We start from the raw sequence: 25,469 nt of genomic DNA, 5'->3' as shown, positions 1-25,469 counted from the left end.
GCAGCTACAAAGCTAGATACCCAACCTAACCTTTGATAATATTTCACAACAGAATCTTCTCTTCTTTCCTGGCAAAAAAATCACTAAGGCCAACTTATTACCAAGCTGCAACTAGTTTCAAAGTACTATGTTCAACATGTAACAGTTGATTCTTTCCAGTCATTACACAGTGACTAAATTCAGTATCTAGAGGGTCTCATGAATCTAAATATTTTCTATGAAGTAATCACAGAAGCCAGCTTCCTTTTTGACTTATTTAAAGGTACGGGCACTATCACCTTGGAAAAATGTCCTTATTGTTAGGCTTCTAAGGCACCCCATCAATACCATCATTAATCACTATCCTGGCAGGTTTTTTTTTTTTTTTTTTTTTTTTTGCCAATCCTGGGGCTTGGATGCAGGGCCTGGACACTGTCCCTGAGCTTTTTGTTTAAGGCTAGCATTCTACTACTTGAGCCACAGCTCCATTTCTGGCCTTTTTAGTTATTAATTTATTGGATATAAGAGTCTCATAGTTTCTTGTCCCCACTGGCTTTGAACAGCTATCCTCTGACCTCAGCTTCTGGAGTAGCTAGGATTATAGGCATGAGGCACCTGCGCCCAGCTCTTGTCTTAGGAAGTCACATAATCAAACTTGCAAGTTGTATTATATTATGAAGCATTTTCAGTGGAACTACAAAATTCAATGGCAAGTCATTCTACATTATACTATGATTAAAACCACGATTTCTACATAACAAAGTTGAGTTCATCCTGGAGGTCTGAGCAGCTCTTTTTCATGAAGAGTATCTCTTTATTAATAAGTAAAGGCACTAAAACCCACACTCAGGGCTTCACATATTTCTAACACTCATCATTATTCTCTATATGTAAATTACTTATGTGCATATTACTAATGGAAAGTTCCAACATGTAGCTGGATAGCAAAAACGTGGAATAGAAAAAGAACTATAACAAATATGGCACAAAGTAAATTTTGGAATGAATGAATGAATGAAGTAACTGAGGAACAAGCATGTTCCCTGGAATATATAATAAAATGTGAAGATAAAGGCTCCGATTATTACAAAGCAGTAGGAAATACAAAATGCACTACAAATAATGTGTACATTATAAAATTTACCAAACCTCAAAGATTAGTAGGCATCCGTATACAATTTTTAAATTTTGTTTTCTTAACAATACATTTGGGGCTTCAGTAACATTGTTTTGGAAAGAGCTCTTTGAATAATTAATTCGCTGTAACCAGAATTAACCAAGATAAAGACTTAAAAAATACAGATCAATGTTTGCCTTCCTAGAAAAGTGTTGAAAAGGCCTCTATTCTGATATAAATGTAATTATATACACATATATGTTTGCATACTTGTATCTACCTTGGAAAACTGTAGAGATATGTCAAACTCCTAGCTTGCTTAATATCATAATCTACTTTGCAAGAATCAAATTTATATCAATGTAGGTATATTGGTCCATTTTTGACATCTAGAAATGTAAGAGTAGTGCCCAGGACCAGACTTAAAGCCCCACAACCAACTGACTAAATAAATAAATAATGTAGATACTCAACCATAAAAAAAGAAACATAAGAGTAGACATACATGAATGAACAATCAAGAAATGTTTAACAGATACAGAAATACTACAAGATTCTGAAAGGTTTCATGATTTCTTTATTATTAAAGAAAAAGGTATAAAGAGTGCTGGAAAATTAAAAACCAAAACATTGCCAATATAGGGCTAGTATAGGCAATTCTCTCTTCCATGACACTAGTCTTCATAAATGAGCCATCCGTTAATTGGTTATTGTGTCCTAGAAAGAACATTTTGGTTACACAAAGGAATTGTGAAAGTAGGTCAAGCCACCACCACAGTTGCAGGATTTAATATTGTATGTCAAATGGATAGAAAGATCTTTTCCCGAGTGATGGAAAGAAAATTTGAGGAAATACACTGAAAATTATATGTGGGTGTTGACAGAGGGATGAGATAAATGATTTATATTTGGTAGAAACCACATAAACCCAAAACTTGAGGAAATTTTGATAAGCACAGAGTACTATTCTCTTTGAAAAATGGCAGACATAAGAATTAAGTTCTCAAGAAAGACATCAAAAACAAACAGTACAAATGAGTTTTAGGAGACAAGTAGACATTTTAATGGCGGCAGAAGGGGCTTAAGGCTATAGTGATAAAGTAAGGAGTTAGGGTGGCAAAACTGAGAGGTGACAGGCAGTGTGACAAAATGTTACTATCACTCTTTCAACAGCATCAACTCTAAATCACTGAGCTATTTTACAGTGACTTAAAATGAAGAAAATATGTTATCAGATAATGGATCATCGATTTATTAAAACAGGGAGTGAATAGAGAAACCTAATCTCTCAGAGTAGAGGTATTTTCAAATTTTGTTGGGAAGGCCCGAGTTGCCACTCTGAGTCATTTGGATGCTTGTGTGAAGTTCTTGCTCTCCCTCTTCTCCCCCTCCTCTCTCAACCAAATTATTTATCCTAAATCTGCTCTCTTTACCAACATATCATACTCCAGTTTTTTTCCCTATGGCCATATTATAGATAACAAAGGTCACTGAATAATCATGATTCTTGGCTCACAAAAGTTTAGATTTTTGTCCAAGCAAATTAATTTTACAGCCAGCAAGAGAAATGGCCACTCTTTCCTTCCCTGAGCCCTGGGTAGTGACTGTTCATAAGGTCAGTTTGTACAGCACCTGCTGTTTAATGATCTGCTATCAGCTGTGTCCCAGAGGGGCACACACTACATTTGTCTAAATTCTCAACCATTTCTGCCACTGATCAGGTCAGTTTCAAAGAAGAGTCTGTTGAACCTGAAAGCATCATACTTAATGGTCCAGCTAAGTGGTTGTTTGCCATTAGAAAAGAAGTCATGTACATTGAAGTTACTAGTTATGATACAAAATACGGGGGAAATTCTGCCTCATGTCAATTTGAGATCTACCTGTTTTTCCAAGAAAGACCATTTCAGTCAGCCTATTTTTGTTTTACCCCATCCTCTTTAAGTCTGTAAGAAACAATTCCATATATTAAAAAGGCAAGTATTGTGAGCATCAATGAAATTTTATCCACAAAGCACAGAAAGTAATTACTAGAAGGATTTATGGACACCTTTCAAAAGAGGTTTGGTTTTTTTTTTCTTGAGCATCTTTTGAAATTTCACGTGACAGACTAAGTATCATAAGACTAGAGATAATGAATGTCCAATGTCCCAGAGTGCTGAGGACAAAACAGACATTCAGTACATACATGAAGAATGTGCTTGACATAAATAAAATACTGGCATTTAATATTACATTTTAAATGATCAGTTTGTTTTCTATATGAAAGACGTAAAATAAATTAGATGTGTTTTATGGCAATTTTTTTTCAAGTATTTATCTGCCAGAGCTGGGTCCAAACTGTGATCTTTACATCTCAGCCTCCTGAGTAGCTAGGATTACAGGCATGAGTCACTAGCACCTGACCCATTTCTATCATTATTAAGAATAAAGAAGTGAGGCTGTCCTTTCTCAACTAGGAACACAAATAGCTGGGAACTACTCACAGGAAAGTCATCAAGAGTAATGAGTACAACTTCATTATCTGTGTGCAGGTATTTGTATGCACAAAAATCTCTACTCTTTCAATGCTGAGAGAAATAGAGAAGACAGGAGTGAGAGTAGGAAAGACATGTGCTTCTGAATATATTATTAGCTTTGTATGGCACTCCTTGACCTTCAGCGGTGTCAGAAGTACTTTATTACATGTCAGGATACTATAACTGGAAAAGTTGGGGCATTGTGCAACAAAACAAAAGAACCAAGTTCTTTTCTGTAAAAGCAAGTTATCTCATATTTCTTTTTTTTTTGGGGGGGGGGGGAGTACTAGAGTTTGACCTCAGGGTCTCCTTGCACTTAAGTCAGCTTGCTTGCTGAACTGGTACTCTGAGCCATGCTTCTATCCCTGGTTTTTGCTGGTTATTCTGGAGATTGAGAATCATAGATTTTTTTCTGCTTGGACTGGCTTCAAAACAACACTCTGGATCTCAGCCTACTGTGTTGCTAGGATTACAGGTGAGATCAACTAGGACCTAGCTAAGTATCTTTTAAGGAGATATTCTTAAGGAACTGCCCCTAATATGGTATGGTATTCGGCCTAGTGATTCCAGAATTTTGTCACAAAATGCTACTCCTTTCCTACCTATCCTAACCCTGTGTCAGACCTAGGGTCTTCACACAATACTAAGTATAGCATCAGTCCTGGATCCATTACTCTTAAGTCCCTTTACATGTCAGATGCAAAATGAGTTTTATACTGGCTAAAGGAGAAGACTAGAACAGTTTCAAAAATCCTATCTATATAATGATAATCAAGGAAGACTTTAAGCTGGAAAGCATGCTACATGCAAGCTTAAAAGCTGCCTATTTCATGCACCTGGATGTGATCTCGCCAAAAGTCCTATGAACAAGGATTGTGCAGAGACTATGCATTTTCCTGATTGTGGAAAATACTTCCTCCCTTCATGTCAGCTTCTTTTACTCCAAGGGTCTGCAAGTGGACAGCTAGGACATCAAAAGCCAGGCAAAAATTGGGAAATTCCAGACATCATATATATCTTCTTTTCTGACATGTACAACTATAGTTTTTTGAAACTTAATCCCCAATGCAAGAAACTTGAAGGGGGACCGTTAAGTAATAAGGCCATGGGGGTCCCTCTATGACAGGATTAGTATTGTTAATTCTGGAATGGGTTAAAGGCCCAGTGTTTGCTTTTGTCCTTCCATCACGTTATGATGCAAGACAGCAGCCTTCACCATATGGTGGCATCATCATCAGGGACTTCCTAGAACCATAAGCCAAATACATGTCTCTTGTTCATAAATCTTCGAGTCTGGGGATATTTGGCTGTATCACCTGAAAACAGACTAAGACAAGAACTGATATTTCAAATTGTAATTTTGGCCACAGAGGTTACATTACAGCTCCCACTCCAGTTCCAGGAAGCTTCTCTTACCCCTGTTCTCACCTACCCCTGGGCCAGCTACACTAGAACACTCCAATGTATCAGCTACTGTCCTTCACAATAGCCAACTTGCAACCATAAAATAATGTTCTGTTTCTGTCCCACACTGGAAGTTCCCTGAGGATAAAAAGATATTTTATTAGCCAATGAGCTTGACCAGTAAAGAATTGATATGCATAAACAAAGCTTTATAGATCTACATGAGAGGATTATTTTTAAGGAGGCTATTTCTTTGTGTGTGTGTGTGTGTGTGTGTGTGTGTGTGTGTGTGTGCGCGCACGCACATACATGTGTCCATATGTGTGGTACTGGGGCTTGAACTCAGGACCTGGCACTATTCTTGGGCTTTTGTGTTCAAGCCTATTGCTCCACCACTTGAGCCAAAGCTCCGCTTGAGTGGAGCTTTGTTAGTGGTTGTTAGTGTTTAACTGCAGCTGAGTCTCAGAGACTTTTTTTTTCTGGGCTGGATTCAAACCTTGATCCTCAGATCTCAGCCTCCTGGGATTGCAAGTATGAGCCACTTATGTTTTATCTTTGAAGAGACTACTTCCTGGAGATATTTTGAATGAACACAAATAGGTGGCATTGTGTTGTTACTCTTGAAAGTAGCCAGCAAAATTAGTCAACCTACTTCTACCATTGGGTTTCTTGACAATTTCTGAACATCATGAAAGCCTTCCTAATTTGGCTCCACATTACATAAAGCAGATGTCCTTGGTTACTAAACTGATTAGTAAGTGGCTTATATCACTTTAATGGTTACTATCTTATTGAAAATAATGGGGGAAGCAAGAGGTCAGGCCACAAGAAGGTAGTTCTGTGTAGAACTGAGAATGAAAGAACGTCATATTCCAAAAGGAAACAGGGAAAATACCGTCTGGGTCATGCAACAGAGACAGATCCATTTCCAAAACACTGCTCCAGACATAGTATTGTTAGAGATGAAGGGGTGGGGGTTGGAAGTGTGGCTCCATTGGTAGAGCTCTACCCAATGAACAAAAAAGCACCAGGTACCAAGGTGAAGTCCCAGTCTTGGACCAAAAATAGAAAATATAGACAGACAGAGAGAAGGGGGGGGGGAAATGAAAGGGTGACAGTGATCAAAATGTGTTATACTCATAAGTTGACATAATAAACTGAAATTGAAACCCCTTTATATAAATACTCAAACTTTTTTTTAAAGATTAATTTTTACTTGAAAACACAACAGAGAGTACACTAGACACCAAAGGTAGTTAGTTGTCAGAGATGTGTTAATTTTTTTTTGGAACATCTTACCGGCATCTGATGTAATTCAGATACATTAAAACAGAGTCACATTCTCATACTTCTATGCTACATGTGACAGATACAGACAAAATAAGGACACTCGTCCATCTATCTATATTGACCCCTTTCTTCAAATGTCCTAAATTGTCATGTCTACTTTCTCCTTTCACTGCAGCCTTTCTCTTAGCATAATGGACTCCATCTACTCAGAGTAAGACTTTCCTAAAGACTGCAAGAAGTGCAGTTGGAGGCAACCTTCAATAACATACAGTACAACCAATTTCAGCATAAGGCAAGTCAAAGAAGGTAAGAAAAACACTTGCTTTTAGCACTGAGCAAGGTTTCTCCATTTACTAGTCGGAATTCATAATTTATGCTTTTTAGTATTATTTGATAAATACCTGCATTTCTATTTGATCACAAACCATATCTAATTCTGTTTATATCTTTGACTCCATGATAACATGGTATATGACACATGTAGGGCATCAAATATTGGTTGGGGAAGAAAGAAAAGACAGGAAGGTGGAAGGGAGGAACAGCAGCCAAGAAGGAGGGTGGAAGGAAGTCATACAAAATTGAAAATGCTGCTTCAATAATTTGGCACTAGAATAATTTGTCTAATGCTTTCATGTAAACAGTCTAGGCCTACAAATGCTTGTAAGTTCTACTTATTCACAAGCCCACAGAGAGTGGGCAGCATCAGAAAACACTAAGATAGGTCTTAACATTTTATATCAGCCATTTAATTGGAACCATCAAGGGAGAAATTGGATTTCTATGCTTGGAAATTGGTGGGAATTATATTATTTTTGAATTTGCAAAATTGCGAGTAGTTGCAAAGTCCAACTGGGAAGATTTATAAACTTCTCAGACTAGCGGGCCAGTGGCGCAATGGATAAACTTCTCAGACTAGATGGAGGTCTAAATTGTTGATTTCTGTCCCTGACAGAAACATGCCGCAGGGATTAAGTCACAGAAACTGCAGATGCTGAGCTCATTTGCAGGCTGTACACCTACCTGCAAGCTCTCAGTGCCTCTGCAAATGGACATGCTTAAAAGCTGTTGATTTGAGAGGCCAATCTGAGTACTGTTTGAGCTGCACCTGCAGTAATTCTGCACTTCAAGGACTGCAAGCTTCAGGTAGGAGCATCTACAAAGTATTTGTGAGAGCCTCTGCACTGTCTCTAGAGCTGCTATAGGTCTCACTATGGCCCTTTTCTGTTTCTAGGTAGTAATCTAGGAAATGAAGGACCCATACCAGTCACAGTATGGATGGAGAACAAGCACTGCAAAGGGTAGGGGAAAGGGAAGATAAATTGAGAGCCTCTCAGATACAGCAAAGTGACAGCAATGAGTATGTACACTCTCACAGCCAAATGTAGCTTTTCTGACTTGAATTTTTCCAAGATCAAGTGGGCACCCTGAATAAAAGCTGTGGCTCCAAGGTGGGTCAATAAGAGATGCTAGATACTGGGATCTTACGGTACATAAAATAGTATACAGACTGAAAAGAACTCCAGAGATAAGGAAACAAAGGACTGCTCCTTAATTTGTTCTTTTTTAAAATTTATTTATTTTTTTATTGTCAAACTGATGTACAAAGAGGTTACATTTTCATACATTAGGCCATGGGTATATTTCTTGTACTGTTTGTTACCACCTCCCTCATTCCCCCCTCCCCTCCCCCTTTCTCTCTACCCCCATGAGTTGTTCAGTTGGTTTACACCAAACAGTTTTGCAAGTATTGCTTTTGGAGTCATTTGTCTTTTTATCCTGTGTCTGGATTTTGGTATTCCCTTTCAGTTTCCTAGTTCTAATACCTGCTTTGAGCCACAGCGCCACTCCTAGTTTTCTGGTGGTTAAATTGGAGATAAGAGTCTCAACAGATTTTCCTGCCAGGGCTGCCTGTGAACAGTGATCCTCAGATCTCAGCCTCCTGAGTAAGCATAAGCCAGTGGTGCCCAGCTTTCTTTAAATCTTTCACTCAAGGCTAGTCCTCTACCACTTTGAACCATAGAGCCACTTCTGGTTTTCTGATGGTTAATTGAAGATAAGAGTCTCACAGACTTTTTCTATCCAGGCTGGCTTTGAACCATGATCCTCAGATCTCACCACCTGATTACAAGCATGAGCAACCTGCACCTAGAGAGAAGAATTTGAATCTCCATAATTACTGTCATTTTTCACACAATATTATTAAAATAATATTTATGGAGTGAAAAAAAGATGATATGGGTTAGGCAGCTTGATGACTAATCTGATAGAAGCTGAAGTCTGATTCTTTTGGTAAATTTTCTATTATTTGATAATGACAGAAACATGTGAAATGAAAGCCTGTCAGAACATGGAACAAAACCCAGCAACACTTTCCTTTTACCTCTTGGGGAAAGGAGTATAAGAAATGGGGAAAATCTCACAGCTTGTGCAACCATCTATTCTGCTTCTTGGCACTAGAGTTGGCTATCCTTCCTTTCACCAATATGTAAATGAATACCTATGTGTGCACACTTTTGTCAGCAACTATCTATACCTCCTAGTATACAAACTTCTTAAAGATAATATACCTGTACTTGGAAAAGGTGTCTGACTCACAAAAGGTACTCAGAAAACACTGTTTGATCACTGGCGGCCCAAGCCTGTAATCCTAGCTACTCAGGAGGCAGAGATCTGAGGACTGTAGTTCAAAGCCAGTCCAGGCAAGAAAGTCTGTGAGACTCTTATATCCACTAAAGTACTAAAAAAGTTGGAAGTGGAGCTATGGCCCAAGTAGTAGAGTGCTAGCTTTTTGCTCTAGCAAAAGGAATTCAGGGATAGTGCCCAGGCTCTAAGTTCAAGCCCCAAGACCAGCATAAAAACAACAACAACAACAAAAAACAGCAACAAACACCGTGGATGCAAATGGACAGCTTCTATCATCTGTAGAATCAGCAATGAACTTGCTTCGAATAAACTTCTGCTTATGTAAGGGAAATTAACTACTGGGAAATGGATACTCAAATGAACTAAATGGATTGTGGTAGAGATTATACAATTGCATAGTTATAAATATAAATCAATTGTACACATAAAATAGCAAGTTCTATTACATGCAGATAATACTTTACTAAACTGAAAAGGAGGAATAAAATTTAAGAGTTACACAAATGGTACAGTAAGAGACTTTAATCCCAAATGAACCAATCTCTTGACTATATTTTATAGAGTTCTAGTCCCTTTGATCATTATAAGATGAATTTGAAGATACTTTCATGTGTACATTAACACTATTTGATAGTGTTTGTGAAATGCCTATTTGTATCCATTGCTTGGGAGTTTGTATTTGAAATAATTTATGAAAAACTTTAAAAATAACTGTCAATAAAAAGGAACTAAAGATTTATAGTACAAAATGATATTTCTCAATAAGATATTTCTCCTGCCGTTGATGGAATAAGTTGTTAATGGTTAGACTATGCTAGAGGGAACCATAAATTTGATTGCTGTTGTAATACAATTTTTTTCTCTAAAATTTTGTTAAATGTGCTATGAAAGGGTCATCTATGGAGAGAGGGCTAGTCTAAGAAATCAGGTCTGCTGACCTGAATGAAAGGAAATTCCTCAGCTTTTTCTGAGACAGTTGCTTATTAATTCCTTAAGAAAGAGGATTGTAGTTGATTAAAGCTGATATTTAGAAAGCGTATCTTACTGAATTTGGCTAGTTTGATTCACTGTTTGTACTATCCACTCTAAAATTAGTCTGGGCAAGTTTGCTCAAGAAATTTTAAGCTCAAGAAACCAAAATGATACCTAGACATAAAAGATGACCACAATCATACTATTTTTCCAGTACATCTTTCTTGTTGGAAAACCCTTAGTCCCCGTTTATCTGGATGGTGGCCTGTGAAGGTGCTGTGAGTGGGCTGATAAGCCTGAGCATCAACTCTCATCTTCCCTGATGGAGTCACTGTCTCTGACACACAGGGAAACGGAGTGACCGAGGAGTTAAGTGACTTGTGAAAGGCTATACAATCAGTCACTGGTCAGGACCAAAATAGAACTAGGGTTTGCTGACCTTGTCTAATGCTCAACTGATTCAAGGACAAGAGAGGTGACTTCTGAGTTGTAAAATTTTCCTGTCCTTTATATAAGATGAACTTAAGACATGTACCTTGAACTCGTCTCTTGGACATCCACAGGAGTGGTGTGGACTTGACAGAGAAAATCAAAGGCCAAGAACCCAGAAATTAGTAACTCCCATCTTTTCTGACAACTATCTATAAATCTGAGGTGGCTGCTTCTCGAATTTCTCTCTACAAAATAGAAATACTAAGAACTACTTACAAAATAAAAATAGTTTTATATTCAAACAAAAGCAACAGAATTTTGAGTACTGTTCAAAATTTTGGGAATGGAAAATAGAATATAGGTTTAGGACATACCATTTAAGACAAAACAAGAATCACATATAAATTACATGCTAAAAGCAGAATTCTAACAAATGATAGAGGACAGAATAAAAAATAAACACACTTTTCAGTGGAGTTTACTGATGCAATTAGACAGTGAGCCTCAATTTTGGTACTATGACAGCATATTACCTTTGCTGTTTAAATCAAGTTTGACACAGTGTCTTATTTAACTCACAGACATGCTCATACATTGGCAAAACTAAATAAAATGGCTTTTAATTACTATTTGTAGAGCATCTAAGACAATTAAATGCTTCTGATTACCCCTTTGTTTTTTTAAAAAAATAGCAGCAGATGATAAACATTTCCACATAACCATTAGCATAAAGTGCCTTTTGAGACAAAATACTTTGAATACATTCTGCTTTATTAAATAAAATATATGCACAAGGACAGTGCAGTAGCAGGCTGTGAGGTGTGACATGGCCTATCATGTTATACATGCATGAGTTAACGTCTACAAGATCAAGACTGGAAGCTAAGATGAGTATGTTTCAAACCTCAGCTTGATGCTTTGGAAATTCAGCATCACATTTGTTCAGGGTCAGTGGGAGAGCCACTCAAAAGAACCCTTTCTGGAAAGTCAGACACATAAAAAAAAACCACTTTCTTTCAGCTCTCATGGAAACTCCATGGGTCCATTTTAATGTGAACAAATATCATGTTGGTATCATGGTTATTGTTTTTATTGAGAGTATATAGCAGTAAAACATAAAGCCTCTAGAAGGCTATATAGCTTAACCCCAACTCAGACCCAGGTCTAACAGAGCAGCCTTCACAGAGGCTGCAAAAGAGCTACAGCTGTACGCAAACAGTGAGGTTCCCATGCACGTTCTCATCACTGGTCTCCTTGAATGACACCTAAGCCAATTTCAGCAACATATTACAGACCATTTTTATTTTGGTGATATCAGTAAGACTTAAATGAAGAAAATGACTGAAGCAAGTGACTCTTCCAAAGCCACATAGCCAGTAAATGTCAAATTCAATGATAGGTCTAAATCCAACACAGTTGGCATTCAACAAAATCCCTTAATGGTCTCAATAAAAGATGTGAGTAGAGAGATATGTCTTAAAGGAATAAAATATTTTAGGTTAGAGGGACTTTTTAATCACTGGTTGTCAATGTGATTCACAAATCACTGCCTTGTATTACTCAAACAGCATAGTACTGTGGTTTCACAAGGCATCTGAAAGGCAGCACCTTTAAATCTAAGAATTACTTAACCATCTGTACATGAGTTTCCTTATCCTTAAAATGAAGGTGATGAGAACCTATACCACATAAATGTCATGTGGATAAAAATAAATATCCGTGAAGGATTCAGAGAACTATGTACCACATATTAAGCGCTGTAAAAATGTTAAATGTATAAATTATTCTACTCTAACACTTGAATGTATGCCTTCAAGTGAGAAACAACTTACTGAAACTGGTTTTGGGTTTTGTTTGTTTTAAGATACTGGGATTTGAGCTGAGAGTCTTTCATACTTGCCAGGCAAGAACTCTACCATTTGAATCACAGTCCAGTCTTTTTTCTGCCTTAGTCATTTTTTTCAGATATTGTCTCACATTTTTTGCATGGAGATGGCCTCAGACCTCAATCACTCTTCCAACTAGTTGAGATTACAGGCATGAACCACTATCCCTAGCTTATTAGTTCAGATGACACTCTCATTAATTGTTTGGACTTGTCTTGAACTGTCATGCTCAGGAACACAAGTGTGTGATACCACACCCCACCTGCAAAATTTCTGATGTCACCTAACTGATATCTCTTTAAAAATTTCTTTTGACCAGTCATGATAATTTTCTTTCCCACACATATGGAGCCCAAGATCTCCTTCCTCGCTGACTTTAAGAATAAAGAAGACAACACTTTTTTGATGTCCATCACTGAACAACACAACATAGTGTCCTAGACTCAAGAGTCTACTCCACAGGTTGAAATTATACCAAATAGTTGCATGGCTTGAGCAAAGCATTAAGCCTACCCAGCTGTAGTACTAGCACTTTGGGCTTAAGACCTACAGCCTGCAGATCAATTTGTGGTCAGCCTTCAAGCTCTGAAGCCGCTCACTGCTTGGATCTGAATGATCACTAGGTTCCAAACACCAAGGCAATCAGAGTGCTATAAGACCTAGTCATTCAGTCTTCTGAAGTGTAGCATTCTCATAAAGAAGACACTCAAGGGGGCTGGGAATATGGCCTAGTGGCAAGAGTGTTTGCATCATGTACATGAAGCCCTGGGTTCAATTCCCCAGCACCACATATATAGAAAATGGCCAGAAGTGGCGCTGTGGCTCAAGAAGACACTCAAATACATTAATTTACAGTATTAAATAAAAAGGACTTTATTTTAGAAATTATTAATAGGATAGCAATTACTAATAGCATAGAGCCATTTATAAATTCTTTGCTAGTAATTATTAAAAGGATATGGCGATTTATAAATTATTTGCTATTTTCCTGCATTTAACATTTGAAAAATCAAGAGATAGGTAGGACCTTGGTTATCAAGAGTGGAAAGGATTCTTCATGTATTCTCTTCATATACCAATTGTCCAAATACAAACGTACAAGATGTAAAAAAAATCAGGCCATTTTTCACTCAATGGTAGGGCAAAGAGACATGTAGAAAATCACGTCCTATGAAAATTTATATTTAATACCACCAATGAGTTGGAGTAGAACTAAATTAGATTAACAATGGTGATGAGTAACAGGAAACTACCTATGTTTCTATCACATGTTTTTAGTATTTTCTTCCTTAGGTCTATGGTTTTTCTTCTCTAGCTCTGTCAAGTGTCAACTATGACTTTTGGAGTAGTTTTGAGTAATGGGATCAGCTAACACTCTGTACATGAAGAAATTCCATATCACTCTCTTCTCTAAAAATACTGCTGCCTGCCACTGGAGCCAATCAACAGTGATGAATAGCTAAAGGGACAAGTAGGTCTCTAAATTTACTTCATATCTGACAGCCCTTCAGCAGATATGGAAAATGGATCCCTATGACTCACAAACATAACTCTCCTACAAGCAGGCCCTTTCTTTTCCACGTAAGAAAGGGTAAGGCTAATTTCTTAACCCACTATGTTCTTCTGGCTTCCTTTTCGTCAATTTAATTAAAACAACATGAATTACATACAGGATTAATACTTATGCAGTTATTGGGCTAAATAACTAAAACTGAAAAGGACACACAGATTTTTAATGTTATCTATCAAAATAAAACTTAAAAACTGGAATTGTGTGCATGTATACATCTGACAGCTCTAATTTACCAATCTCCAGGTGTTTGTTGATTAGTCTGCATATTGCACTATTTACTATAAGTAAATCAACACACATTTATACAAGACGACAATTTGGATTCATCCATGAAAAAATATATGCTAACCCTCTATTATGTGTCAGGGCTATAGATCACTTTTTGGGAATCTAGTGGTAATATATGATGAACTGATGGCATTTTTAAGGAGAAAAAGTAATTTTGATATCTGTTATATGTAGTAGCTCAAAATTATATTCTAAAAGTACTGTAATTACTGCTGTATGTGTTAGATAAGGCTTTGTCCAGAATAGAAACATCTTTGTGAGGTTAAACACCTGAGGACACACTGAAATTTCTCAAGTCAAAAGAAAAGATCAGCTGGGTGCCAGTGACTCACGCCTATAATCCCACTGCTCAGGAGGCTGAGATCTGAGGATGTAGGTTCAAAGCCAGCCTGGACAGGAAAGTCCATGGGACTCTTATCTCCAATAAACTACTCAGGGGGGAAAAAAAGCCAGAAGTGATGCTGTGGTTCTAGTGGTAGAGCAGCCTTGGGCACAGAGCAGCCTTGGGCACAGGGACAGCACCCAGGATCTGAGTTCAAGCCCCAGGATGAGAGAGAGAGAGAGAGAGAGAGAGAGAGAGAGAGAGAGGAGAGGAGAGGAGAGGAGAGAGAGAGGAGGAGGAGAGGAGAGAGAGAGAGAGAGAGAGAGAGAGAGAGAGAGAGAGGAGAGAGAGGCCTTCCTAATTCATTACAACTAGATAATCACTTTTCAAAATTCATCAGCATCTGCCACTCACTCAACCTCACACAAAAAAGCAGCTGTTCCACTGTACAGAAATTTCAATCACTGGACTTAGCTTAAAATTCTTTCAATTCATGACTCCATAAACACAAATAAATAAGAATGTGTGTTTTAAGTAGTTAGTGAGTTATGACAAATACAAATTTTGTGTTACCAAAGGATATAATCTAAAATCATCTAATTTTCTTCAACATGCTATATACTTACTGATACTACCAAGTTTTCTCATTAACAATCTTCACATTTATTTTATACTACTACTTTCCCTAAGTTCCATAGGCCTATTATGCACAGAGATAACTAAGAAACAATTGCAGTCTTCAAAATATCTTTAAACATTATTTTTCTCATTAGTTGTTCTTATTTTAATGATTATTTTTATTGTAAATATATTCTGAACATCAGACCTTTTGCTAAGATTAGAAAGATAAATGAGAGATAGTGAATCCTTACATGAGATATCATCTTTTTTAAATGAAGCAGAGAAATAGGAATACAATAAAGCATCCCCAGAACTTAGTTTATGAGCTGTTTTTGCCCAATTACCACTTTACTGGAGCCAATTATCATCTCTTCCTTCTAAGCTTTCAACCCAGAGGAAGCCAGACACAAGATATCATACATGAACCTAACAGCCAGCACATTTCCTGACAGCAGAGACTCCCTAAAGTCTATCAAAATCACTGGGCGATAGATGAAATCAAGAAGCGGTGGTCCTGGAAGATGACAGCTGTCAAGTCAAGAACTTTGATTTCATTTTTTATGTTTCTTGGCCTGCTATATGGAGAGGACCAGCTAGGAATTGGGCCAAGACTTCAATTCAGTCAAATTCACACATGCAAACCTGCTAGGGACCCAGGTGAAGACAGACTGTCATGTTTAATAAGGGATTCTCAAGAACCCAGCTCCACCAAAACACAAGAAAAGCCTATCCTGACTCCAATTTAAGGAATACTTGCTTCTGACACAGGATATTTATAAATCTACTTTAGTATTTTATATATACTTAAAGGTATAAAACTAGGAGCTCTCCATTCTGTCATGCCTACCTCTATCACCCTATATCCGGGATAATATTAATTAACATGAAGAATCCATCAAATATTGCCATTCCCTTTCCTCCACCTTCTGATATATTTCTATATTCCCTTAACAGCCAATTAGTGATAGCAGGTAGGAGAATGAATTCTGTAATATTCAGTGCCCCAATTCCCTGTGCACCATCTAGTGGTGATGATAATTATATTAATAGCAGTGATGATGTTGATGATGGTATGGTATCATCAGCATGAATTTTTAAAAGGCCATTTTAACAGCAAATAAACCAATCTCAATTTTACTTTCAGAAATGTTTCCCAAGCATCATACAGACATTGTACTTTGTTGGCAAGGATCACCATGACCTGTAGGATAGAAGGCAAGCTTAAGTTTTCTGTTTAAAAATTTTATTTCCATAAAAAAGATGACATGTAAGTAGAACAGAGTCTCTTAGGGAAGAGAAGGAATATCAGGGGAGCTAAGAATAAGAGAGAGGAATAGGGATGTGAAGATGCTCAAAATACATCTTATCCATATACTGTGCATGTATGAAAATGTCACAATGCATTCAATATCTTATATAGCCAATAAAAATATAGAGTACAAAAAGCCAGCATTTCCCTGTTCATTCACTAACTTTCAAATAATGTTAATAAGACAATAAAGTATCTCTGAAGTTGGCACACAAGATTCGGGTGTAGGCCATTTTTGTGGAAAGTCCATGTGTTCACATATTCAGGTGTATGAATAAATGATTCAGTTTCAAAACCATCCTCATAAATTAATTTGTACTTGTCACCGCTGGTTTATTTTTATTACCTTTAAGTAGTAGTACAAAGGCATTACCACTCAATATGTCAGTTTATAAGTCCAATTCATCTTGGTTGGGATTACTTTGTTTAGAACTTAAGTTTTTGTTCCTCAAACTTCTTTTGCCTTATGGATGCCCGAATTAAAAGTCATTATTACTATTGCTTTTCTAAAAATATACATTATTGCCCATAATTTACTGTCACTTCAGTTTCTCTTCCTGTCTTGCTATATCACATTTACTCCTTCCTTTCCTATTACAAATATGAGCTAGGGATGTGTCTTAATGGTAGAAATGCTATATACATGCACACACACGTGCACATGCATGCAACAAGTCCAGCTCATAGTGAATCCTTAGCTTCCATTGCCTGTTGAAAATAGTAGCTCAACCAGTATCCCTAGTACCTATAATGTGATCATGTATGTGTATACACTTGTTTGTGATTAGACTTCTATGTATATGTACTGGCACATTTACATAAACCTTACTAGGAAGTTTCAATTTTATACTGTCTTTAATTTCTGCACCTTTTCATTCCTTTCAAATAACCCACAACCACAAATTCTTTGTGTCCTTAATTATCTGTTGGTGATGCTTTCTATATTCTGAGACAGATCTTTAAGAATTATAAAGTTTACTGTCCCTATAAATGAGTGCTATTTAATATGAAAGTTTATAAATTGTATGGTTTTTCTGAAAAGATATTCATATTCAGTAAACATGTGGAAAGAAAATCAGTATCCACTATGCCAAACTGACACAGGATAGAACAAAACTCTGTGTTAGCATTGCATGTGTATTTAAAGACGCAGATATGGAAGAGGTCTTCTTAAAAAACAATACACAATGGAATACTACATAGCGATTAGAAATGATAAAATATTGGTATTCGAAGGGAAATGGTCAGAACTTGAACAAATAATGTTGAGCGAGACAAGCCTAGAGCACAGAGAACAAAAGGGCATGGTCTCCTTGATATATGACTGTTAGGGTCGGGGGCGGGGGGGGGGGACAGTAGAGACCAGGTCTGCGAAACAAAAAACTTCTTGTCAAATGGTATTTCCACAGGTTTGGGTCAGCGACCTTACATTATGTATATAAAACCAAACAACTACTAAACATAAAAAGGTCTAAAACAGACCTCTCAGTGGATCACAATAGCTCAACAGCTATTGATCATATAAGACAAGGATACGCAAACTTTTGTTGATGTTATATTTAAAGTTCTAGGTGAATTTCCTTTGGTGTAAGCCACATGACTACTGTATATGATTTTGGTACACTGGATATTGTATATATGCCTACCTGATCTAGGGAAGGGAAAGAAAAACAAGGGTGTAAGATATCACAAGAAATGTACACACTGCCCTATTATTTAACTGTACCCCTTTTGCACAACACCTTGTCAACAAAATTAAATTAATAAAAAAAATGGTAACAAAAAATGGAGAAAAAAATAAGCAGTTAAGTAGATGTCAAATGCAGCTCTGGGGTATCCCCAAACATTTAATCTGTTTTCCTTACAAAAACCAGGCTGAACACACAGGTTGTAATCACCTGTCTCTTGTCAGAAGAACAAGCACTCTTTCACAAAACATATCATTATTCTAAGTAAGACACATTCCTAAAATGCAACTTCCGCTGCATTCCAGGTGAAGACACTTTCTAAAAGGTCCTATCATCTGAAGTACTATTTTTCTCAAATTGCTTTCAGAAATACAGTGTCAAGAGTATCTGCCTCTACTATAGACAAAGCACAGGTGACTCATTCATATGATATTAATAATTTTATATGTAAACTCTACAACACAGGGCTCATTGCTTACATGCAGAAAGAAGGCCTTCATAAAAGACTGATAGGCAGTGGGAATCCTCTCCAATCCACAACCAAGACTAGTTTCCAGGGTTAGGGATGTGGCTTAGTGGTGCTTATGTGGCTATGTGCTTGCCTCAGCACCACATAAACAGAAAAAGCTGGAAGTGGCACTGTGGCTTAAGAGGTAGAGGGCTAGCCTTGAGCAGAAAAAAAAAAAAAAAGCCAAGGACAGTGCCTCAGGCCCTTAGTCCAAGCCCCAGGACTAGCAAAAAAAAAAACAAAAAAAAAAAAAAACAAAAACCAGTTTCCCTTTTGTTTTTCAAAGAGGGGTAGTTGAGGGACTCCTCTTAACAACTGAAAATAGGATTCTTCCAGAACTCAAGCTTTGATGAGGGAGTGGGGAAACCTGAGTTACTGAGTATTAAATGCAAAACAAAACAAAACTCCTAAGATTCTTTCCTAGAATTATTTTTAATTATATTTGGTAAACTTTTTTTTTTTTAATCATTGAGAAAAGCATCAGTGCCGGTATGTACGAAACCACTTTTTCTTTTTTTGGGAGTACTGGTGTTTGAACTCAAGACCTCAAACTTGGTAACTTGGTGATCTACCATTCGTGCCACACACCCAGTCTGATTTTTGCTGGTTATTTGGAGATGGGACCTAGAGCATTTTTCTCTCCAGGCTGACTTTAAAGGGCAATCCTCTAGATCTCAGCTTCTTGAATAGTTAGGATAATTAATATGAATCAGTGGTGTCTGACACTATCTTACATTTAAAAACCACTAGACTACTTATTTGATGAAAAAGTTGTTCAAAATAATTTTGTTTAGTCAACTTACCCATTTTTACCACACGAATTTAAAAAAATAAGTCAAATGCCCAATGGAAGATATATTAACAACATTAGAAGATCTCTCTGAGTGATGGAGTTAAAAATCATTTTATTAGTAAATGCTATGTATTATTTCATTAAACAATTTCCAATTACTTCCTGAAGATAGCTCTCATTTTGGAGGCAGCTAATAGCACAGAAATACTGAGGAATGCATCTTAACCACAGTTACTCATAGCTGGGAGAGGCTGAGCTGATTACCTTCCAATCTGACAGCTACTTGCCCCAAATACTTTGCTATCTGTTCACATAGTTTTGAACATAAAAATTCAGCAAACTGCATTACTGTATTGTGCTACATTTCCAAGGGCCTTGCTCCTTGTTAGTTGTGTGGTCAAGGCTTCTAAGCTCTCAGGCATGAAATGAGATGGTAGTTAAGGTCAGGCTCACAGTTCCAGTATACAAGGAGAAACTGCCCCTGGATGAGGCCGCTTTTGGCACACTTTACTCTAGCATTCTAGAAGAAAGGGTTCTTTGTTGGAGAGCTCCTGGGAATGCCAATGACCTCAGAGGACATCATCAGGATCATACTGGCAGCTTTACTGCATTCTCTCTCAGAAAAACAGCAACAGACACTATCAAGGAGTCCTCCTTTCTTCTAAAAATCAATCTAATTTTCTGCCTAGGAGTGTTGCCTTTAAGGTTTTTCTGCTTCTATTTTTATAAATATACATATTCAGAGAACCTGTGGCTAGAACAAGCAGAATAATATGCAGAAGCCTAAGCAGGGTCTGCTTCATAGAAAGTTCTGAATGGCTTCTCCAAAAATAGGTTTCTGTTTCACTTTTTTCTATCTACTCAAAAAGGAGGGAGACGACAAAGATCCTTAAAACAACAAAACAAAAACCCCCAGGGTGCCAGGGGCTCATGCCTGTAATCCTAGCTACTCAGGAGACTGAGATTTGAGGAAGGTGGTTCCAAGTCAGTCCAATCAGTAATGCTGTGAGTCTGTTAGTCTCTAATAAACTACTCAGAAAAAGCCAGAAGTGATGCTGTAGTTCAAATGATAGAGTGCTAGCTTTGGGCAAAAAAGCTCTGGGACAGCACCCCGGCCCAGAGTTCAAGCCCCAGAACCAGCAAAACACACACACACACACACACACACACACACACACACACACACACCCTCTCTCTCTCTCTAGGAAAGGCTGAAGGTTAGGTTAATTTTTTAAAGATATTATTAAGAGACAATGCATAAGTTCTTGTCACTTGCTCACTAGCCTGCTTTGATTTGCACCTGTTCCCTAGACTGGTATCAATAAATTCCTTATTGCCACAAATGAGAGAAAGGAAAAGGAAAAAAATGTGTGTGTGTGTATATATATATATATATATATATATATATACATATACATACACACACACACACAGTACATTTGCATCCAGTACCTCAGATAAATAACCAGCCTGGATAGAAGAATGGCTTACAAATATATATATATATATATATATATAGTAACTAGACCCTCACAAAACTGACAGGTAGGAATAGGATATGAGGATAAAAAATCTAACCAGAGGCAGCATGTGGTAACTGATAGAAAAATACTTGGTTGCTCAAGAGAAAAACCTGGGTTACAATCCTAGATATAACCACTGAGCACTGTGATCTCAAAATTTCTGATTCCTCATGTGAAAAGGAGAGCATAAAGCAGACCACAGAGGCTTTTCAGCTGTAAAACAGTGCACGAGATTCCAAGGCTTCCTGGGATCATTAGCCTTTAGGGGCATTTGCCTAGAAGGCCCAAGTTTGTTCAGAATTCTAGAAACAGAATCAGGGCTAAAAACAGATCCTTCAGTAGGTAGCAACTTGTGAGAGAGGTAACAATGATAAGTTAGTGGGACACAGAAGTAAATGGTACTGTATACAAACAAAACCAAAAATAACCCATCTTACCAAAGGGAAAAATATTGGATAGGTAGCTCAGACCATAAAAACAAACACACTTTCCCCTCTATATCCATATCAAAGTACAGATTGAATGCTTCTTTGAAGTACTTGGATCTAAAAGTGTTTCAGATTCAATTTTTCAGATTTGGGGACCTTTTCGTAGACTTTGACAGTTGAGCATCCCTAATGCCCCAAAAGTTAAAATCTAAAATTTTTCTTTTTTTTTTCTTCTTATTCATTGTCAAAGTGATGTATAGAGAGGTTACAGTTTCATATGCTAGGCCTTAGGTACACTTCTTGTACTGTTACCTCCTCCCCCAATTTAAAAATTTTCAAGCACCAATACTCAACATTTTAAGTAGTTCAGATTTTTGGATGAGGGGGTGCTCAACCTGAGTAAATATGAGGCTAACAGAAGTAAATTTTGTTGGGAAATATTAACAGCCTGCAATGAGGAAGGATTTGTTTTGGTCAGTGGTGGAGCTTGTACCTGATTACGGCCTGGGCACTGTCCCTCATCTTTTTGTTTTCCTCAGGGCTAGTGCTTTGCCACCTCAAGTCACAGCAGCACTTCCAGTTTTCTGGTGGTTAATTGGAGATAGAGGACTTTTCTGCCCAGGCTGACTCTGAACTGTAATCCTCAGATCTCAGCCACTTGAGCAACTAGGATTACAGGACTGAGCCACGGCACCTAGCAGGATTTCTTAAATGTGTTGTTTTTAATCATACATGAATACTCAACATTAACAGGAGGTATTTTCCAGATTTAAAATGAAAAATGATTAATATCCAAACTGAAATTAATCTTCAGATGGATGTGATTGCTACAGCCTTCTGACAGGTGTTCCTAAAGCTGTCAAATTAAAAGACCACAGGTCAAAACATGAAGTTGGCTATTGGGGGAAGGAAGCTCATTAGTGTTTATGTGTACATGTTCACACCATATGCACACTCACACCTGCACATACGTATTTGTTGAGCCCTTTCCTTATCTTATGACTAGTTTAGTGACCTATGCAGTACTTTCTATTTTTGTTCAACAGAGGGAAAAAGCCTGCTTTGAATAAAGAACAAAGGATACAGCTGGTGGAGCATGGGTCAAATCCAGCCTAGACTATGTTCAAAGGATTGGATTAGTCACCAATATTTAGATTTCACATTAAAGCTATATCCATATACCAGTTTGTTTGGCGCTATGGAGTGGCTGTCCTATAGAAGACATGTACCCTTGAGTTTGCCAAAGGTCACATCTGCCCTCCTCCCTTGTTTGCACTACTTCTAGGCCTTTATGGACATCTGAGATGACAGTATTTCTGCTGCTGCCTGACACTCATTTCTACACCAGCCTTCCACAGCTCCACAGTAGCCAAAAGCACACATTTGTAAATACAAAGAAGTCATGAGTACTCATGATCTCCTGCAGCAAGAAAATATTCAAGCATATGGGTTCTCAATCAACCTTCTTGTAGGAAGACTTAGAGAGAAGTCTAAATTGAGAAAGACCTGCACTCTAGACAACTGCTCTCTCTAAACTTTAGTATCTCCTGAAAATGCAGCCCTGTGGGTAAGCATAACTTATGTTTCTCTGCTTAGCTGTTCTCTTCTTCCATCAAAATGACTAAAGTACAAGTAATGATGCTCTTTACTGCCCTATTTACATTAATTTTCTCATCCTTTCTTCTAGACTATGTTCAAAGCATTGGATTAGTAGCCAACATTTAGGTTGCAAATGTTCTGAGAATTCCACCCTAGAAGGTGCTGGATTTTTGCTTTCCTTCCATAGTTTTTCAGAAATGAATATACTGGTTGTGTTTGAAGATTAAAAGAACCAAGACACTTAAATTCTGGGTTTGTTTTTTTTTTAGTTTTTGCTGCCTATTCTTAATGTTAGTTACCAGGAACTAGGGATGGAGCTCAGTGGTACAACACTTGCCCAGCATTCATGAGACCCTGAGTTCAATTCTCCAACACTGAAAAACAAGTAAATAAAATGTGGATAGTGTTTTCCTAAAATATCAGGACAAATCTGAGTAAGGCCTATATTGATAAATTATTCTAATATAAAATCCAGGTATCTAGTAACAGGCAATATTCTTAACAGCTTTAAGTTATATTTCCAGGGAATGAAAAGTTCTGGAACTGTTATATGAAAAATGTACAAGTAACAAGTGTAGCTGAACTTGGTACTAGGAAAAGAACAGTGTTCCTGGGACAAATAAGATACATCCAAAAGAGTGCAGACTTTGTGGATGCTTTACTTCTGATATCAGAAGAGAAAGCCCATTTTTAGGGCTATGTATATAATATTTGAAGAGTCTTCAGTACAAATTCAGACTAGGAGTTAAGAGAGTTGACTTACTAGAAGAATCAATAACATGTGCCTTTGTTGTATCTTCAACTATGTCAGAAAACTTTATTTTATTTCAGTGGTGTTTTTATGGAGTCTCATTGTGTGGTCTATGTTGACCTTGAACTTGTGATTCTCCTGCTTCAGCCTCCTAAATTCTGAGATGTATACTACCATGCCCAGACGAAATTCTTCGCACAGGGAAAGTACAGTTACATTATAAACTGAAAATTGTTTAGAAATTTAAACATTTCTGACTGCATACCAAAAAAAAACCCAAAAACTACTCAATGCCTTTTTCTTTTAGTCGATTATTTTAAAACTTGTATATTGGGGAGAGTGTCTAAATATGCACTAGTCTTATTTTTGTCATGGACTGGTTTAAGTAAATAGCAATTACTATTTTTATGAATTTACTTTTGTTTATTTAACTGATTCATTAATATCAGTGAAACCTCAACTGAGAGGGAACACTAGAGGTACCACAGTAGCTCTAGTAGGAGCTCCATCACTATAAATATTTTAATAAAGGGCTTTGATGCTTCTAGAAGGAGGGAAAATTTTTAACAGCACATTTAAAAAATTTTGGACTCCACCTTTACTATGGGAATTTGATGTTTTCCCCTAGAAAACTGCTTTTTAAAAAAAATTTATTGTCAAACTGATGTACAGAGAGGTTACAGTTTCATACGTTAGGCATTGGATATATTTCTTGTACTGTTTGTTACCTCCTCCCTCATTCCCCCTCCCCCTGTCCCTTTCCCCCTATGAGTTGTTCAGTTGATTTACACTAAACAGTTTTGCAAGTATTGCTTTTGTAGTCGTTTGTCTTTTTACCCTGTGTCTCTCGATTTTGGTATTCCCTTTCACTTTCCTAGTTCTAATACCAGTATACACGGTTTCCAAAGTACTCAGATAAGATACAGAGATAGTGCAGGTACAACCACAGGAAGGGGATACAAGAGTGCCATCAATAATAGAAGCTATGGTTTCACATCACATGTTGAAAGTAATTACAACAGTGATATCAGTCATTTCCATAATATGGAGTTCATTTCACTTAGCATCATCTTATGTGTTCATAAGGGTATAGCTATTGGGCTCTTGTGATCCTCTGCTGTGACTAGCCTAAACCTGTGCTAATTATTCCCTATGAGGGAGGCCACAGTCCATGTTCCTTTGGGTCTGGCTCACTTCACTTAGTATAATTTTTTCCAAGTCCTTCCATTTCCTTACTCTGGAAAGCGGTATGGAGATTCCTCAGAAAGCTAAACATAGAGCTCCCCTATGACCCAGCAGCCCCACTTTTGTGCATCTACCCAAAAGACCACAAACAAGAACACACGAAAGCCACCAGCACAACAATGTTCATCGCAGCACAATTTGTCATAGCTAGAATATGGAACCAACCCAGATGCCCCTCAGTAGATGAATGGATTGGGAAAATGTAGTACATATACACAATGGAATCTTATGCCTCTATCGGAAACTGCTTTATACCATGATACCTCAGCAATAACAATAGTTTCCTGTCATTATTCAAACTGTTGACCAAAGTGAACATCATTATACTCCCATATAAAACAGAAAAAAAATGGAACAGTAAACTAAGCATACTCTTACTGGATGATATTAAACCAAAATTATTCCAGACAAGAGAGAAATGATACTTGGAATATTGAGGTTGAAAGTTTTTCTGTTGTGTCAGAGTGATAAAAGTATACCTATCAGCCAAATATTCTTATGTCAGCAAGGGTGAATCCTTGCTGGTTAAAGAACACAGGTAATTTTCTACACCAAGTTTTAGATTATGATGCTGCAAACATC

General features: G+C 37.3%; 1 protein-coding gene and 1 long non-coding RNA gene across 13 annotated transcripts in view; one reads left to right on the top strand and one right to left on the bottom strand.

Annotated features, from left to right (window-relative positions):
- Nucleotides 1-25,469, bottom strand: part of Celf2 (CUGBP Elav-like family member 2) — a 303,253-nt gene that overhangs the window by 186,073 nt on the left and 91,711 nt on the right. The gene's annotated exons all lie outside the window — the stretch shown is intronic.
- On the top strand, nt 1,607-24,218 carry LOC125367254. The gene is made up of 3 exons (XR_007214027.1): nt 1,607-1,873; nt 18,144-18,156; nt 24,146-24,218. It is a non-coding gene; the product is annotated as an uncharacterized LOC125367254 (long non-coding RNA).

This window comes from Perognathus longimembris, chromosome 18, assembly GCF_023159225.1.
Source record: "Perognathus longimembris pacificus isolate PPM17 chromosome 18, ASM2315922v1, whole genome shotgun sequence".
In the NCBI taxonomy this organism is placed as follows: Eukaryota; Metazoa; Chordata; class Mammalia; order Rodentia; family Heteromyidae; genus Perognathus; species Perognathus longimembris.
Note: the sequence above shows the minus strand (reverse complement) of the source record. Positions and strands in the feature narration are given on the sequence as shown.